This window comes from Monodelphis domestica, chromosome 8, assembly GCF_027887165.1.
Source record: "Monodelphis domestica isolate mMonDom1 chromosome 8, mMonDom1.pri, whole genome shotgun sequence".
Lineage (NCBI taxonomy): Eukaryota > Metazoa > Chordata > Mammalia > Didelphimorphia > Didelphidae > Monodelphis > Monodelphis domestica.
In genome coordinates this window covers 158636327-158655913 of record NC_077234.1, presented here as the reverse complement: position 1 = coordinate 158655913, position 19587 = coordinate 158636327, and the positions used below count along the sequence as shown (strand labels likewise).

At 34.0% G+C, this 19587-nt stretch overlaps 1 protein-coding gene across 2 annotated transcripts in view; it reads right to left on the bottom strand.

The window, feature by feature from the left end:
- Positions 1-19587, bottom strand: part of GPC6 (glypican 6) — a 1241421-nt gene that overhangs the window by 468282 nt on the left and 753552 nt on the right. The window lies entirely within an intron of this gene.

Here is a 19587-nt window from a genome sequence, read left to right as displayed (position 1 = left end):
TATAAGACAGGAAAAGTTCTCTGCAAACCTTGAAGTGCTATATAAACATTAGATATTATTGTTATTGCTCTAATCACGATCACCTAGCAAACAGGTGAACTAAGTGGAGTGTAAGAATATTGAACAATGAGAGATTCGAGAGCTGCGAGAGCCTTGTCACATCTTTCAGCACAGCATGTTTATTTTATAGATGAGAAAGTTTGGAACCAGAGAAATTTGGTGATTTCTCCAAAGTCACCAGGAACTACGGACATAAAAAGCCAATTTGTGGGACATTGGCAAACTGGGGCTTCATTCTGTCTCTCTGCTTTTTCCCTTTAAAAAGACAGCATGCCTCAGGCATGAAGAATAGTGACAGGAGCTAAAGTAGACAAAACAACCACTAGGAACATGGTAGCCAAAACTGGGAAATGAAGAGTTGGAGTGCTACCAAGGAGCAGGAGGCAGTGATCACGGGAACTTGGCATCCTGAATCTGTGAATCAGTAATGATAACTGGGATTAATATACTGCCTTAAGATTTGCAAAGCATTTTTGTGCACGTCATCTCATCTGAGTATCAAAACAACTTTGTGAAGTAGATCATGAAGGAATACTTATTCCTTCACCCAGGATCACCCAGATAGTGTCAGAGAAGAAATCCTGAACCCAAATCTTCCTCATTCAAAGTCCAGCATTCTGAATAGAACTCTATTTCATTGGACAATGCCCGACAGAAACATTGAGAATGTGAATGTAAATATACATGGATAACAATTGCTTATATAACAGAGAATATTATCTGGCCTTTCTCTTTCAACTTCAAATTATTACTATTAAGTTTCCTCCCTTATCATGGAATAAATATGAAATATACTACAAAAGAAGGGGAAAGCACTTCATTACTACATTTCAATCTCTTCTTTTGACTGGTTCTGTAGCAAATTATAAGGGAAATAAACTCATGCATGTATATTAAAGAGGGAAAATGACCCTTTAGCTTGAAGTGCCCAGTAAAAGAATGGATACACACTTATATCATGTTTTTTTGGAAAACAGCAAAGGTAACGTGAATTTAAGTAATAAATCATTGATATTAGGGGAAATCAAATGTTGATCTCCCTATCATACAATGAAGCCCATTTGGCTTTCTCTGATAAAGAAACCAAGTAAGTATACTTTACTCACTTGTGACAGTATTATGTGAATTCTGAAATGAAGAACATAAGCATGGCCAATGACCACTCATCCTAGGTTTCTCTTAGGAAATTGCGATTTTAAATATTCTATCTGCTTCATTCACAAATGAAACAAAAACTAACATCCTTTGTTACTTGATATGTCTTATTTAGTTTGTAAATAAGGTCTCTGGAATTATATTACAACCAACAATTCCTCTAAGCAGTCTCTTGACAAATCAAAGCAAACTCAGCTGTACAGGATGAACTGAAGCCAACCTTTGGAGAATGGAACCTTGTTCCAGGGGCTGACATAAGGAATAGGGTGCTTCCTTTTTGTCAGTCATACCTTGTGCTGTAGTTCTCTGATGACATTCCATCAGATTGTGTTGCTCCAGTGGTACTCTCTTTAATGTCTCACTTCCCCTCACCTCTGAGAATGAGTGTTAGACTCTACAGCGTAAAGACTGTCTCTTCTGTTGATGTAAAGTGGAATGGTTCCCTGTATTCAATGCCAAAGACCCTCACCCCCAAATCATTCTGACCCAGCTGGATTTTTAGGTTAGTTATATCATGGCTAAGATTCATTAAAGATACATTATTTGAAAAGTTAAAATTGTTATCCATATACCCTAGGGCCAAGGGAAATAATTCATTACATTTTAACAAGCTTCTGTGTATTTGCTACAAGTAAAAGAGGGAAACATGGCAGAGATGATTATAATTTGAAATGCAGCTTGTTTGGATTCTTTGGCCATCGTTGGTTCAGGGAATAAAAACACCAATTAAGACAAAAAGATAGAAACGTGGATATGTTAATTCTGTAATTAGATACAGTAATTAGATACAGCTCAGCTGACAAACAACCCTTTGGGGCCACCAGAATGCTGCAGGTGCTTGTCCTTCTCCTGTCAGAAGTGTCAGAAGTTGCCTGAGAGGACTAGAGACTGATGAACATCAGCTGCTTTTGTTAAGCCATTTCCCTAGTCAAATGTTGGGATATTCGTCACAGAGAGAGGTAGAGGGATGGTACAGTAAGCCGGGAGATGGAGAACAATATTTACTTAGCCACAATGCCCTAAGTTTACATATATAACTAATTGTAGCCTGGGGCTGTTGTCCTTTAATTCAGTTTATACTTTTGGTCTATAATGGCACTCATTGAGAAGCCTGGCTCTTACAGTTTGGCATTGACTAGATTTAACTGTTGACACAGTGTTTAGATAAGTACTAAAAAGTTATACTAGCTTCCTTTATTAATATTAATACTGTTTATTTTTTTGGTGGGTGCAGACATTGCCTCCAGGTTTTGAGATAATATAAAGAGGTACCATCGGTTTCACAAAAACCCAAACTCTACTCTCCCCAAAACGTGTGAGACCCAGAATGTCTTTCCCAACACACTAATGAAGAGCAATGAAATGCAGCTCCAATTTAGCAGCTTGACCATAAATGAATGAGTACACTAATGCACTTGGACGATGAAGTTTGAAGGCATCATGGAAGACTGTGAAGAGACATATTTCAGAGTTTTAATGCATCTAAACTGACTCAAAGGGTGGTTAAATTGGCTCTATTGAAGAGTCCAGGATTCCTTAAGAGGGCCACCTGAAAATTACATTTAATATGCTAACACTATTACCAGGATATCTTTCTTCTCCCCCACAAAGGTTTTGCTAACAGTAATTAAATTTTAAGACAGTCAGATCTGGAAAGGAATAAAAGTACAGTGAAAATACGATTATGATGACTAGAGGAGGCCTTCCTTTTCAAATACTAATTAAAAAAAAAGATTGAATTTCCACTACCCAGGGACACCAAAGCTGGTCACGTCTATATTAAATTACACTTAATCGCACCTATGTTCTCAAAAATCTAATGCACTTATACAAAAATGCCGAGGACTTCAAAAATATGTTAATGGAATTCTAAATAAATGTGCTTTCCCCTTCTTCAATAGAAACATATATAGTAAAAGGAAGAGGAAAACCCTGCAGACAGGGGAGAGATTGCACAGTAGACCATTCAGAGGGAATAATTGCACTTGAGTCAATAAATTAATTAAGATTGCTAGGGTCTCTTTAGAGTCATGGTGTTGCTTTAGATGTGCATTCACATAACTCATCTGTTTTTTTAAAAAAGCAAATCCTGAAAAATTAATAAATTGGGAATATCCTGAAAAGTTATTTTTCATTTTATTTAAAGATAAAAAACTTGCATATTAAATAACAAGGGAATTTTGTCAAACTATGTGTATTTAAGTAAATATTAAATGAATTCATCATTCATGATAGATGTTTCAATAATATCTAAGAAATTAAAGGAATTCCATCATTTAATAGATATAGTATTTATTCTCACATACCACTTGCTCTTGAGCTTCTATTTTTATCATTATCATATCATCATATAATCATTAGACATTCAACAAGTCCTCAAAGGAGAATTCTTAGAACATAAGCAACAAAAGTCTAAGAGAAAATATCTCTGTTGACATTATAAATATAACATAAAACATAAATGTTTTATGAAGCATAGGCTTAACATTTCATAATGGAAATAAAATCTTGAAATCTGGAGAAGTTGGAAAGAGATGAACAAGGGAGAATGGAGTAAGCAAGAGAAAAATTATCCCATAATTCATTGATCACAGAATTTGAGAAGATCTTAGAGACCATTAAGTTCATCTACCTAAATGTACAGATTAAAAAAATGGGAAAGGGAAGTGTTAAATGATTTCTCGAGGGTCACATCAAGTTATTTGCAAAGTCTGTGGGAAGACACTCTACATATTCGTTTCAGTGGTAGTATTATCATTAAGAGTTGGCACCTTGCAACATTTTAGGTTTTGAAGTTTATCTGGATATCAAAGGGATGGTGTCTTTTTTCAGGTTTTGCCAAGTAGCAGTCAAAGCAGAGCAGGATGCTTTCCAGAAATGACTAAGGAGAAAGCTACTCAATCAGTGATAAAGTAGGCTCATCCACAATCTTATTTTTATGTACTCCAAGAATTGAAATAGAAGAATTGAGAGCAAGGAAATGAGAAAAGTAAATTATATCCTTTCCTCTGATAAAATACAAAAAAGATTAATAGATTTAGAAAAGTAGTGGCCTATGGGAGGGTGATAAAAACATAGCTACGATTTATATAGTACTTTGATATACAAAGTGATTTGCTTTTGTAATCTCATAATTTGTAAAAAAGACTGCATGGGTCTTTGACACCAAGTTGCTTTGACACTAGAAGCAAAAATTAAAGAACTATATAAAGGTCAAAGGTTCTAGAAGTATTCTTATCAACTAGAGGCACAAATATCTGAGATATGTTGAAAGAATATTTCAACTCAAGGTTGACTTATAAGAAGACATGGGTAAAGATGGAAAAGGGACTAGAAATCAACATTACAAATAATTGAGGATTAAAGAGAAAGAACTTTAACTGTTCTCAAGGATTTGTTTTTCTTGCAAAAACAAATAAAGAACTACTTATTCTAAGAGTGTAACATTTCAATACAAGGTCTAATTCAAAAGGAAAAAATATTTTTAATATTAATATGCTTAGTTATTTTGATATGAATTCTACGTTAACATAAGGATTCAATGATTTAAAATGATCTCTTTTTGGAAAAATTTGGGAAGGCACCTAAAGATGGTGTACTAATGATAGGCCAGTTACAAATATAGAGACTAGTGACGTGATTTCATTGATAGAAACCTGGTGTTCTCCAAGTCCAGTATGCAGACCACGGGGATTGCTGAGACTCTGTTAGAGGTCTATAAAGTCAAAACCATCTTTCATAATATTACTAAGACAAAACACAAATTGTTGTTCTTCCTTTAGTTTTGAAGACCAATGATATCACAACACTGAATGCTGGGTAATACCCTGATTTGCTTGTGAATTGGATTCTTCATGCAGTGTTGTCAGCCTCACTCTTTCTTCCAGAGTTATTGGTATCGAGTGGCCAGAGAGAAGTCAAGACCACCAGCAGTTGCCCAGAATACAGTGGACTATCTTGGCTTCTTTGATGTCTGACTAAATTCTGAGCATTCCACAATGCCTGTTTTAGCCACCTTCATGGCTGTAGCAACAAGAATATTTTTATCCACCCATTCTGCCCAGAGAAGTCTTCTTGCCTTTGATTAGACATCTCCCTAATTCACTAGCTGGTTTGAAGCTCATCAGTTACACTAAGCATGATTTGACTTGAGATGGTTTTACTGAGTGTCTCCACCCTGAATGCTTCAGCTACTTGGATGTACAGGTGACACTTGGGTGACAATTGAGCACCAAAGGTGGATGAGCAGCCCTGAAAGGGGCTCTGCAAGCCCTCACGGCAGAGGTACTTGCCCTAAAAGAACAGAAAGCCTCAAATCAAATGCAGAAGTAGATATTATAATCTAGCTTCATTCTTTATGTCATCCACTAAAGAGATTTACAAATATATAAAACAAGTTTTTATAGTAATATATAAATTTATTGTCATTTCAAAAGGAAATAATAAATTTAAAATTTTCCATTTTAATTCTAATATATTAAATATTCAAGACATTTTGAAATAAACAAAAACTCTTTGAGGTTCTCTATGACTTTTGGGTATAAAGGGTTCTGTTTTATATACATTATTATAATACATACATACATATAATACATACATACATACATACATATGTATATGAAGTAACTTGCCCAGGGTCACAAACTCAAGTGTGTTTGTAGAGGTGGAATTTTAACTGAGCTCACTACTTTGAGAACAGTTCTTTTTCAGTCATTCCAAATAAGATCAAACTTAGAAGGAAATTATTAGTTTTATGAGCATGAGTCTTATAATTCAAAACTAATAAATAATGAGAGATGTAATTTTGTATTAATAATATTAAAGCTCTAATCTTACAAGCTATGTTTAGTTCTCTCTGAATCAGAATGATGCTCTATTATAGTGAAATTATAATCGACTGATGGGTATTAATTTAAATTGAAGAAATATTTGTAGACTACCTACTATATTATCTTATTTATGGAGCTACAAAGATGAACAAAACATAGTTTCTGCTCTTAAGAAGTTTATACACATAATTGACCACATCAACAAGCAAACCAACAAAAATCACATGATTATTTCAATAGACGCAGAAAAAGCCTTTGATAAAATACAACACCCATTCCTATTAAAAATACTAGAAAGCATAGGAATAGAAGGGCCTTTCCTAAAAATAATAGACAGTATATATCTAAAACCATCAACTAATATCATCTGCAATGGGGATAAACTAGCTGCATTCCCAATAAGATCAGGAGTGAAACAAGGATGCCCATTATCACCTCTATTATTTGACATTATACTAGAAACACTAGCTGTAGCAATTAGAGAAGAAAAAGAAATTGAAGGCATTAAAATAGGCAAGGAGGAGACCAAATTATCACTCTTTGCAGATGACATGATGGTCTACTTAAAGAATCCTAGAGATTCAACCAAAAAGCTAATCGAAATAATCAACAACTTTAGCAAAGTTGCAGGATACAAAATAAATCCACATAAGTCATCAGCATTTATATATATTTCCAACACAGCTCAGCAGCAAGAATTAGAAAGAGAAATCCCATTCAAAATCACCTTAGACAAAATAAAATACTTAGAAATCTGTCTCACGAAACAAACACAGGAACTATATGAACACAACTGCAAAACACTCTCCACACAACTAAAACTAGACTTGAACAATTGGAAGAACATTAACTGCTCATGGGTAGGACGAGCCAATATAATAAAAATGACCATCCTACCCAAACTCATCTATCTATTTAGTGCCATACCCATTGAATTTCCAAAAAATTTTTTTACTGATTTAGAAAAAAACATAACAAAGTTCATTTGGAAGAACAAAGGATCAAGGATATCCAGGGAAATAATGAAAAAAAAATACAAAGGAAGGGGGCCTTGCAGTCCCAGATCTCAGACTATATTATAAAGCAGCAGTCATCAAAACAATTTGGTACTGGCTAAGAGACAGAAAGGAGGATCAGTGGAATAGACTTGGGGTAAGTGACCTCAGCAGGACAGTATACGACAAACCCAGAGAACCCAACTTTTGGGACAAAAACATACTATTTCATAAAAACTGCTGGGAAAATTGGAAGACAGTATGGGAGAGATTAGGTTTAGATCAACACCTCACACCCTACATCAAGATAAATTCAAAATGGGTGAATGACTTGAACATAAAGAAGGAAACTATAAGAAAATTAGGCGAACACAGAATAGTATACATGTCAGACCTTTGGGAGGGGAAAGATTTTAAAACCAAGCAAGACTTAGAAAGAGTCACAAAATGCAAAATAAATAATTTGGAATACATCAAATTTAAAAGTTTTTGTACAAACAAAACCAATGTATTTTTTTTATTTTTTATTTGCTGACTGACTGATCAATATGTTGTGGACTACTCTTTGCTTGCGGGAAGGAATTGTCTCCAATAACCCCTTATATGTCAGCTTTAAAAGATGCTCATTTTATTGATTGAATGATAATTAAAATACATTGCTTTTGTCTATGTGTACATTTTGGTGAAATCCAAGTCATTGTCCAATTTCTTTAGCTCTCTATTCCTTGTAGAGCTTTATTCTTTACTTTGATTGTTTTTCATATTTTTCCCATTAGTGAATTTTTTAACATTCCATATATGTATGTATTTTGAAATAAAAAAATTCAATTAGATTAACATTTCTTTCCTTTTAAGTATCATTTGCACATATTTGGGGAGTTTGGTCATGTCTCAATATAGCTATTGCTTTGCCAAGTTATACATGTTTAATTCTTTAAATCTTTCCTCATAAGTCAGACCCTCCAAACTCCTAATAATTTCTGTTGCTCTTCTCTGAAGTCTTTTCAGCTCATCTAGAACTTTCTATTATTACAATATGAAGGAGTGAATATTATAAAATGGAGTCTTAGCAGAGTTGCAAGGGGAGACATTATTTATAATAGTCATACTCACTTAGTATTGTAGTACACTCAGAATATAAATATTTATTATTCTATTATCTATCATTCCTCATTAGGGAGGGGAGTAAAATCTGTCCTAGAATATATATACTAAAACAAACAAACAAAATACAGAATGAGAAATTTAAGTAAATATGATTTAAAATATGTTTTGTTCATATCATGTAGAATAATAATAGATATCGGCTGAAGTGGAATGAATAAAGAAAAATGTTGAGAGTCGAAGCAGTCACAGAAAAACCCTGGGGAAGAATAACACATCTGAAGTTCTTGTCCTTTACCATCCAAGCACCATAGACTTTAACCCAGGTATCCAGACATCTTACCTTTCCAGAAGTTTTAGAAGGGTCGGAGTCCTTTTAGAACAAACGCCAGAGTTTTTACTGAAGCACATAAGAAAGTCGATATGATCAATAGTTCATCATGTTTCTTCAAAATATCATGTGTATTTTCTCAATATATTAAGCTTCAAAATGCTCTAAAGTATTCAAAGGCAGTGTCTATTTTGATTCCAATCTGTATGTAAAATCATCTAGCTCTAGTAATCATGTCAATGTCAAAATCTAGCTGAATATAGCTAAGAATTTGTAAGGATACTTTAAAAGTATTACCCCAAATCGAAACTTCGTAATCTGTGCTGTTCTTTTCTTAATATGTAAATTTATAGTCATTTACAAGAACTGGTTACAAATGGAAGCTTCTGAAAACTGTGTAATGGGAGAGGAAACCTTTATATTAAAAATCAAACATTTGGTTTCCAAGGAACTCAAGCTAAAGCCTCAAAGTGTATTATTACTAATTGTCCATGGAGTTTTGGCAAATATTAATTTTTTAAAAAGTAACACAAGAAATGAACCAATGAAAATACAAAGCATAAAACTGGATGAAAGTGAAAAAGGAACAAGAGAAAGCAGAAAAAGAGGGGAATGGATTTTTAAGAAATTAGTTGATCAGAGAGGAAAATGATGTTTAGAAAGAACCTCTTCATTGTATGAGAGTTGGTTAAATTGTAAGCTTCAATATGAGTAGGGTCAATGACCTATTTTTCATTGCATTTCATATTCCTCTGGTGCCAGAAACAGTGTTCTTGTATACAACAGCTGTTGGTGAATGGCTGATTAGGGTACCACTGGCCTGAAGAAATAAAGGATGCTACCAAAAGCTTTTTCAGAGAACAAAGGTCTTTACTCATAATTCCAGCAGCCAGTTGGCAGTTTCTTTTCACAGGGAGAAAGCCCATATGATGAAAAGCTTGCATTTTGGATCCCATATTTTATCTCCTAATCCCACCTCCCTTCTTTCATTGGATTACACATGCTTTGGATTACATTTCCCCCCTTCACAGCTTGTTCTCAATCAACTATACACTATTCTCTATCCTCAAATCCCTCACTCCGTTTTCCTACAATCAAATATGCTTTGCTAAACCTACCCTGGGTTGCATCACCATCTGCTTTCAGTGATTTTACTTACATCTACTGAATACTGAAGGATGAAGTCACACACATACCAATCACGTATACAATGAATTAATCTAATATTATTTCAACTAGGTCCTTACTCAGCAATTGCAATTCTTCTATTTTTTCTTGATTGACTCTTTCACATTCTCCTTGATTGACTGATTGACTGTCAAATTTCTAAAGGAAGTGTTCCAAATTTTCAGTTCAAGGCTCCTAGTTTGTCTGCTCCCATTTTCCTCTGAGCAAAAGTGAAGTACAATTTATTTATTGTAATTCATAAAACCACAGAGTTAGTTGGAGGGGACTTCAGTGGCCCCATACCCCTAACCAAGACCCAAAATGAATCTCCACCCATCTTCTAAGTTGTTTTTGGACTTTGCTCTCCTGGTTCTCCTACATGTCTAGCTGCTTCTTCTCAACCTATTTTGCTAAATGTTAATCTCTATTATATTCTTGAACTATGGAAGTACTCCAAAGCTTTACTTTGGCCCTCTTTATTTTTCACTCTGAAAACCTACATATGAGAACTCACCAGCTCTCATTGGTTCATTTACCATCAACAGGCAGTTGACATCCAACTTTATTGGCAAAATTGGCTGTATATCTCTATCTGGATTTGCAACAAACATTTCCAACTCAACATGTACAAAACAGAACTCAATATCTTTTCTCCATCCATGACTCCACTCTAAACACTTCCCTATATTGCTTACAAACGTAGAGTCATTTTTTAGTTTTCTCTCGATATGACACCCACCTCTTCCCCATCTAGTCTACAGCTAACTAATTCTTGTTGAATGTACCCTTTTGATATAAGTTAAATATGTCCAATTTTTGTTGTCATCATACTGGTTTAGATCCTAATAGTTTCTTGCTTTAGCTACTGTTAACAACCTCCTAATTTGTCTGTTTGGTTACACTCTCTTTTCTCTTCAATTCTTTTTCCATACTAACTCTTGCTCCAAAATCTTTATTGGCTTCCTGTTTTTGCCAGAATAAATACACACTCGTTGGGTCTGGCATTTATAAATCTGCCAAGGTCATTTTCAAATTTGGCTTTTTAGAATTTTATGATATGATACCACTTCACACATATCCTAGTCAGATCAAGTTATAAGGTATTCCTTGAACACCATATGCCATCCCCTCTCCCTGTATCTTTGCAGATAGATAGTTCTTTATGTCTTAAGGAATTTTTTTTATTCTGTTCTCATAAAATCACTAGCTTGCTTGAAGACTCAACTCTGATGCACACCATCCTTACAATTTCTTTTCTGATCCCCAGGTGTTAAAACATCTCTTTCTTCAAGTTCTTTTCTGTATTTATATAGTCTGTGTCTCCTCAGTAAACTTTTTGAGAGGAATTACTATATCTTTTCTCTCTCTTATATGCCCATTTGACTTGTACATGGTAGAAAAAGAAAGAAATCAAGGACCTGGAATCATGATTCCATTTGTTAGAATTCCCACATAAGGGAACTCCCTCTATTAAAATAGGTTGGCACATTTTCCACAATTAGTTTGAGAAAGTTGCCTCAAAAAATGAGAGAAGAGGGGATTAGCACAAAGTGATAGCTAATACATGCCAATGGGGAGATTTGCACACAGGTTTTCCCAGCTTTGAGGCTGGCTTTCTAATTATCATACCATACTGCATCTCTAGGACAGTGAGAGCATTTGATGAATGTTTGTTGAGAAAACTTTAATTTCTATAGTTTACAACTCTTGTAGGAACCTCAAAGTTTATTCATGGATTATTTTTAGCTAAGGAGAGGCTTTTTTTTTCTGTGAATATTTCCTTATTTTCTCCCTTCTCTTATTAAATAGATTGTGTCATAGAAGTAACATTCATTCTAGAGTACTCTTAAACTATATTGCAACCAGTATCAAAAAGTATTCAATTGAAAATAGTACTTTTCTATCAAAAAAAGATTTTGATCTGATGATCCAATAAAATATCATGTTGATTATTATTGCATGATTACTATGTAATGAATGTAGCAAAGTAACTCAAATTTAATGTTGCAGGCAAATAGTAGTTGTTCAGTTGTTTTGGTCATGCCCATTTCTTCATAAACCCTTTTAGGGTGTTCTTGGCAAAGATACTGGAGTAGTTTGCCATTTCCTTCTCCAGTACATTTTATAGATGAGGAAACTGAGGTATACAGGGTTAAGTAACTTGACTAGGGTCATAAAGCTAGTATCTGAGGTCTGATTTGAACTCCTGACTCCAGACCCTGTATCCTATCCACTATGCCACCTAGCCATGCCAAATAGTGGACATTAGTTTAAATTTTACATTTTTTCCTTGCTAACAGTAAATTATACACTACCTCATAATTAATATACTCACCATTTGTGGCAGTAAAACCAAATGAGTTAACCTAATATATATCAACAGGACAGCTGACTTTGTCTTTAGTGAGTAATGGTTATTATTGCTTATAATTTGGGACATATCCATATTATCAAGATTTAGTGGGATCAAAGTGCTAGGGTAATAAATTGTCATTGATATACAATATCACTGTGAACTTTTTCTTTGCAATTTTAGAATAAAAAAACTATTCTTCTGCAAAGCCAGACATTTCAGAATACCACTTAAACCACAAATTAAACAAATATGACAGTATTCTTGGGGCATAAATTAGTTCTTTCTTAGAAGAAAGGAAAGGACTGAATGCATATAGTTTATGTTGAAATGTGGTTCTTTTGTATTGATTGACACTGTATTGTGTATTTCCTCTGTTTATTAAAATATTCCACTATGACCAATAATCCATTAGTTTTCTTCAGATCTAAAGGGAGTAAAATAATTCAATTAAAATGAAAACAGGAAGAACATGGTCACCTGACAGTTTACTACTAAAGGAGATTTTCTATAGAAGAAATTATAAATCATATAGCTCATCCAAACACTGCATTGTTAGTAACATTACAAAACATATTTATTGGTAGGAATTGTATGGTGCTTCATTTTTCTTTGCCCAAGGTCTAGGCCAATACTGGCATAAAGTTTGTACTTTATAATGCCTGTTTTATTGAATAAAACAACTACTTAAAATCACTGGCCTCATTCTTATTGACTGCAAAGAATTCTGTTATTTACATGTTTTCTTCCCCATTATGATGCCATTTGTTTTAGGTGGGTACTATTTTTGTCTTTCTTTGTATCCTCAGGGCTTAGTCCATTCTGGATTTCCTGACTCAAGTCCCCTATTATGCTATGCTTCTCAAATGAGACCCACATTTATTAAGCAGTACACTGTGCTGGGCACAGTATTAAACACTGCAGATATAATTTATAAAAATAAAAACAGCACCTGCTGTCAAGAAATTTACAATCAAAGTGGGTGACATCATAAAATAGGAGCTAGGGAAGTGGGAGAAAAAAATACAAGGTTCCCAGCATTGGAACATCTTGCTTTTTGGAGTTAAAACCAAGCAGATGCAAAGTGGAATGGGCTTTGAAGTACAGTTTCTGCCCTCTATAAAGGAAGGCATTAGGAGGAGTTTGATACTCTAGCCTTCAAACCAGAGTAGATAGGAGGCTGAGGGAGGTATTGGTAATCAAGGTTTGGATTAGTAGCTTGATGATGGATTTAGAATTGATGAGCTTCTATTAGGAGGTTCTCTTGTTTATTGTAGTTGAAGCTAAGCAGATTGGCAGATGCCAAGTAAGGAAAATAAATAAAAATTAATTTAATTATATGATTAGCCAAATCAACATGAGCAAATACTGATTACTACCCAAACTTTGGGGTTCAAGTGGGTTGTAAGACAATAAACTATGTCTAGAATTAAAGAGGAAACATAGGCTAGACTGCCTTTGGAGAATGGTGTAGCATCTAAAAAAATAATCCCAAAACTTCTCTCTGAAAAAAGTCTAAGATTTTTCATGTGATGATATATGATTACTAGTCATGGAAAGCCACAAACTCTGGAGAATTATAGTTTGGAATCATTTAAAGTACGGTGGAGAAAGTCATGGTGGGATAAGAATGAGAGTGAGGAGAAAAGAATATAATATATTACCACTGAAAGAATAAGCCAGGAAAAGTGGTGTAAGGGATATCATCAGATATGTATATGATTACACACCCATTGGGGCCATTCATTCCTTCACTTTTGACACACTACCCTTACACAATTAAAGAAAACTCCTGTGTTATTTAGAATAATCTATAGTATGTATCTAAAGGTCAGACTTTTAATACAGAATGGCCCATTCTGAAAGAATTACAGATCAAGAAATAGGAGTCTTAAATTTGACAAAACTACCAGAAGGACCTTGTGTAAATCAGTTAACTTTTATATTTTTTATCCTTAACTTAAAATTAATTTGTATTTTATTATTTTTTATAATGTTATGTTCTAATAATGCTTCTTTAATAATCTCGTATTTGTAAGTTGAAAAAATATCATCTAGATTCAGAGCTGCAACAGACCTTAGAAGTTATCTAGCTCATCTATTTTCTAGAAGTGAAAAGTGAATTCTACAAGCATTAAAAACTTCCTCAGGTTCCATAGGGAATAAGGGGCAAAACCAAGATGTCAATCTAAATTCCAACCTGATTCTAAATCTTATACCCTTCTACTTTGTCTTTCTGTTTATTCCCATTGTTATTAACTTATTTCAGGCCATTATTACTTCATGACTTGGCACTCAATTCTCAATTTGCCTCCAAGAATCTGTAGCACGTGCAGTAGCCACATCCTGGCATCCCAGACCAACATGATTTGTCCTGACTTTCATCTTGCCATAGGACTTTCATGACTCTGCGAAAGAGAGTGAGGCTGAAGATTTAAGTGAGGCTGCTCTCTGTCTTAATTAATTATAATTCATTCAGAAGTCATCACACCATCTTGTTATTGGTTTACTTCAAAAAAAACAAACAACAATTTCATTACTTAGCCAACTACAATGCCTTTGTATTTACTTTACTATTATAATTATACATAAATATTTGTTAATAAATGAAAACAGATTCATGTTCTGAAAATATTAGTTTCTTGCTGGAAGGTATAGTAGATAGAACACTGATCCAGGAGTCAGGAAAATCTCAGTTAATAACTGGTCTTGTCAGACACTAGATATGTGATCCTAGTCAGGTCACTTAACCCTGCAAAATAAGCTAGAGAAGAAAATGGCAAACCACTCTAGTACCAAGAAAATCCCAGATGAAGTCGGAGTCAGACAAGCCTAAAAAATGACTCAATAAATTGAGGGGTCCCATCTTATATCACATTGCATCCCCTACCAAACTGTACATGACAGTTCCACAGTCAACAGTTAATTAGTGTCAAATTATTGCTCAAAATCACCAATATTTATTAAACTACTACTATAGGTCAGGCATTACTATGTGCTAGGGACACAAAAAAGATAGTCCATGTCCTCAAGGAGTTCACAGTCTAATGGAGGAGATGACAAGGAAACAAATTTGTAAAAACAAGTTATAAGTAGAATAAATAGGAAATTATTCAAAGGAGGAACCCACTGGAATTAATAGGAGTGGGAAAAGTCTTCTAAGAGAAAATAGAACTTTAGTTGGAACTTAAAAGAAGCTAGGGATAGAAAAAGAGAAGGATAGAGATAAGGAGAGAGGGTATTCCAAATATGGATGATAGCTAAAGAGAATGCTCAGAGCCAGGAGATGGAATGCCTTGTTTGTTGCATAACCAGGAGGCTTGGGTAACCAAGTGGAAGAATACATAGTATGGACTAAGGTGCAAGATGACTGTAAAAGCAGGATGGGACTATATTATAAAGAGCTTTGAATGACAACCAGAACATTTTGTGTTTGTCCTGGAAATTACAGAGAACCTTGAATTCACTGAGTGACAACTGACATGGTTAGGGCTTAAATGGATTCTCATTTTGCAAAGGCTCATAATAAAAAAAAATGGGAAGAATGCCAGGTCTTTCTTCATCCATCTTGAATTAAATCTGATCTCAGATGCTTCCTAGTTGTGTGAAAGTAAGTATGTCACTTAACCCTGTTTTCCTCATTTACCTCTTCTGTAAAATTAGCAGGAGAAGGAAGTGGGAAACCAATCCACTATCTTTTCAAGAAAACCTCAAATGGATTCGAGAAGAGTTGGCTATGATTAGTTGACTAAATAATAATAAAAATCAAAATACTTCATCTGGTAATGAAAATCCTCCACAGGGTCAGATAACATGGTAGAGTGGAAAGGGTGATGAAGAAGAACTAGGTTTGAATGCTCAAATATTTCCTAGGTATAGGACAATGGACATATGATTTAGCCTCAGAGTTCTCATCTGTATAAAAGGGACAATTATATACGAGGTGTGTGTATATTTATGTGTGTGCATATCATTAACTTCATAGGTTAATTTTAAGGAAAGCCATTTTATAAACTTTAAAATGCTCCCTATATACAATTTTTCCCCTTGAAATCATTTACTGTCATGTGTTGTTCATTATTTTTATAGGTAAAAATTCTATCCCTCCAGTTAAGTTGTAAGCTTTTGTTGCATTGGGTAATGTGTTATATTTTCTTATATATGCGTCTCTTACTATCATTGCAAAGACTTCTACTGATTACATGCCAGATAAATATTTGTTTAATAAATAAAGCCTGGAAAACACTTCAAAACCCTCAGTTTCTTACATATTAAATTTCAACTTGCCTTCAACACAGCCTTCGCCATGTGGCCTTAATCAAATCTTTCTCTTTTTTTCTTCTTCTTTATTATTCCCTCCATGCCATAGAATGTTATCTTCTTCCTGACTTTAGCAAATATTTGTTGGTTTGAATTTTTAAAAAATATTCCTCTGCCGCCCACTGTTTCCCATACTTTCATTCCAATAGCTGAGTGTACTCTATTATTTTTCATCTAATTGTAAGTCTTTCTGTGAGGTTCTAGGTCAGTGGCCCTTGGTCAACCTCAATGACCTCATGATTGGGTAGAGTAGGTTCATGTTTCCCGAATAAGTAAACAGTATGTTGCTCATTATAGGATTGTTGTTAAACTACATGGGTAATGTTAGATACAAAGCATATTTAAGTCCATTTTGTATTCCCTGAGTTTTTGGGTCCTCAGTTGGTACTTTTTTTTCCTTCTCTCTCTCTTTTTAAAATTAAATGTGTGATTTTATTAGCATAAGAAGTTTTAGATGTGGAAAATCCTATATCAAGGTGGTAGTTGTTGTTTAGTCCTAGTATCTTTGCCAAGAAAAAAACGCAAAGGGGGTCATAAAGATTTAGATGAAACTGAAAAAATGGCAGAACAACAACACTTGGATAATAGTAAGTCACCTGGACTTTTTGGTATATCTATGTATTTTCCAATATTTGTGTTGTGGGTATTTTCCTATATCTGAATTGTATCTGAGAGGACATCAAAGTGTTGGGGACCAAACACTATACAGGCATACCGTGGAGATTGTGGGTTTGATTCCAGACCAAACTAATAGAACAAATGTCATAATAATTTACATGAATATTTTGTTTCCTAATACATATAAAGCTTTCATTTATATTATATTGTAGACTTTTTAGTATTTAATAGTATTTTGTCTAAAAACAATGTAGTTACCCTAAATCAAAAATACTTTCTAAAAATGCTAACCCTCATCTGAGACTTTAGTGAGTGTAAACTTTTTGCTGGTGAAGGGTCCTTCCTCAGTGTTGATGGCTGTGACTGATTAGAGCAGCAGTTCCTGAAGGCTGTGGTGGCTTTGGTAATTTACTAAACACCAATGCAATTTGTGGCATTGATGAGTCTTCTTTCACTTCAACACTTAGAGGCCATTACATGATTATTAACTGGTCAGATTTCAACTTTGTTGTGTCTCAGGCAACAGGGAGCCCTGAGGAGAGGGAAAGAGATGTCTATTGGTGGAGCAGTCAGAACGTCCACAATTATCAATTAAGTTCATCATCTTATATGGGCAAAATTTGTGGCACTTCCAAAACAATTACAACAGTGACAACAAAGGTCACTGATCACAGATCACCAGTAACAGACGTAAAAATGATGAAAAAATTTGAAATATTATGAGAACTACTAAAATATGACACAGAGACATAATGTGAGGCTATGCCATTGGAAAAATGGTGCAGATAAACTTTATCTATGTAGGCTTGCCACAAACCTTTAATCTGTAAAAAAAAAAATAAACCTCAGCATCCAAAATGAAATAAAGCAAAGTACAATACAACAAGGTGTTCCTGTATGTGCTTGGTCACTAGCACTACAATAGAAAAGATCATTTTTTTTAGTATTAGGGAAAATCATCACATCATTTTTATTTTTCCCTGTGGCAAAATGGCAATCTAATAAGTCAGATTGCAACCTATATAAAATACTGATCAGTAAAAATAATCAGTTTATATGACAAAAAAGGGGAAAAAAACATTAGAGGACGGTTGAGCTTATCCAAGAAGAACATTCATTATTTTTCTTGAACAAATGATGAAAAACATATAAGAAGTCAGATTGTAACCATAGAAAATACTGATCAGTAAAAATAATCAGCTTATATGAAAAAAATTAGGGAAAAAGTCGAATATATCCAAGAAGAACATTCATTATTCTTCTAGAACAAATGATGGAAAACAAACAAAAACAAACCCTAAGGATAAGTTTCTCTTGTAGTATAAGCCCTTGGGGAGCTTACATTTTACTGTGGCTATATAAGATGAAAATACTTCAAGAAGAAAAAGTGCTAATAACTCAGTTGGGATAGAGGAAGGAAATTAGGAATGGTCTCATGAAGGATGAGGTCCCAGTCATAATTCTATAAAGTGGAGAGAAAGAGGGAGTGAATTTCACACATGGTAACTTACTTGGGCAAAGTAGTAAAGGCAGAAGATAGAAGGTTGTAAATGGGGAAGAGGTTGTAGGCTAGCTTGTCTGGAATGGAGAATTTATTTAATGGAGTTCTCTAAAATGAGGTAAGAAATGAAAGTTTTAAATACCAGAAAGAGGATATTGTATTTTATCTTAGTGGAAATAGAAAGCCATTGAAGACTTTTTTTTCATTATAAGAAAGAGTAGAACTTGAAGTTGAAGCTATCTAACATAGCATAAATGTCACAAGAATTTGTAAAGATAAAATAAATATATGATCCTGTCACAAGAACTGAAAAAAGATGGCATTTTGAAACATTAAAGTTAAATTAATCATCTAATCAATTTTTAAATACATTTGATGACCAACTTCTGGGACTGAGATGTTTGGATCAAAAATTTTTTTTTCTGTTATAAAATATATATGAAAAAAAAAACAAGAAAGGGAAAAAAACATTGCCTTTCCCCCAGTGTGAAAACATTGTTTAGAAGTTAGAGAGGAAGTCTTTTTGGATTCTGTTTCATTGCCAACTTTCTCAACTAACATTCTCACAAGTAAGTTAATTTAGCTACACTAGGTTCACATTCATCTTCTTATTCTTCATGAAACAGAAAATTTAAAATACAGAGTAGATAATGAGATCATATTAACTGTGCTACACAAAATCGAAAACTTGTGCTTTTTTTTTCCTTCTGAGGCTTAAGTTTGTAACCTCTACATACAAATATTAAATCTGTTTCTCCAAGTCTCTGAGGCGTTGAAGTTGCTGAGGGTTTCATGCTAAGATCAGGTCTGTGAGGCATAGGGCAAGGCAAAAAATGATTTTAATGTAGCTTTGGCAATTAGCACTTAATTAATGAGGTATGAAGCATTAGTGACCTGAGGTGTAGTGATATTATATAGTATCATATCATTGCATGTCTCATTACTCATTTAATCTTAGATTTTTGGCACTGGCAATAAGCATTGTTTTGATTGCTGTGTCAAAGAGACAGGAATATCTTACAAAGGAGAGGAATGTGTATGATTTTAAAGCTTTGGGAAAACAACTAAAATTAATCATAACTGCAATAGAGCTGAATAGGGTAAGTAAAGAAATAAAAAATCCTTGTTTTTATAAAGAATATAAAATATTGCTT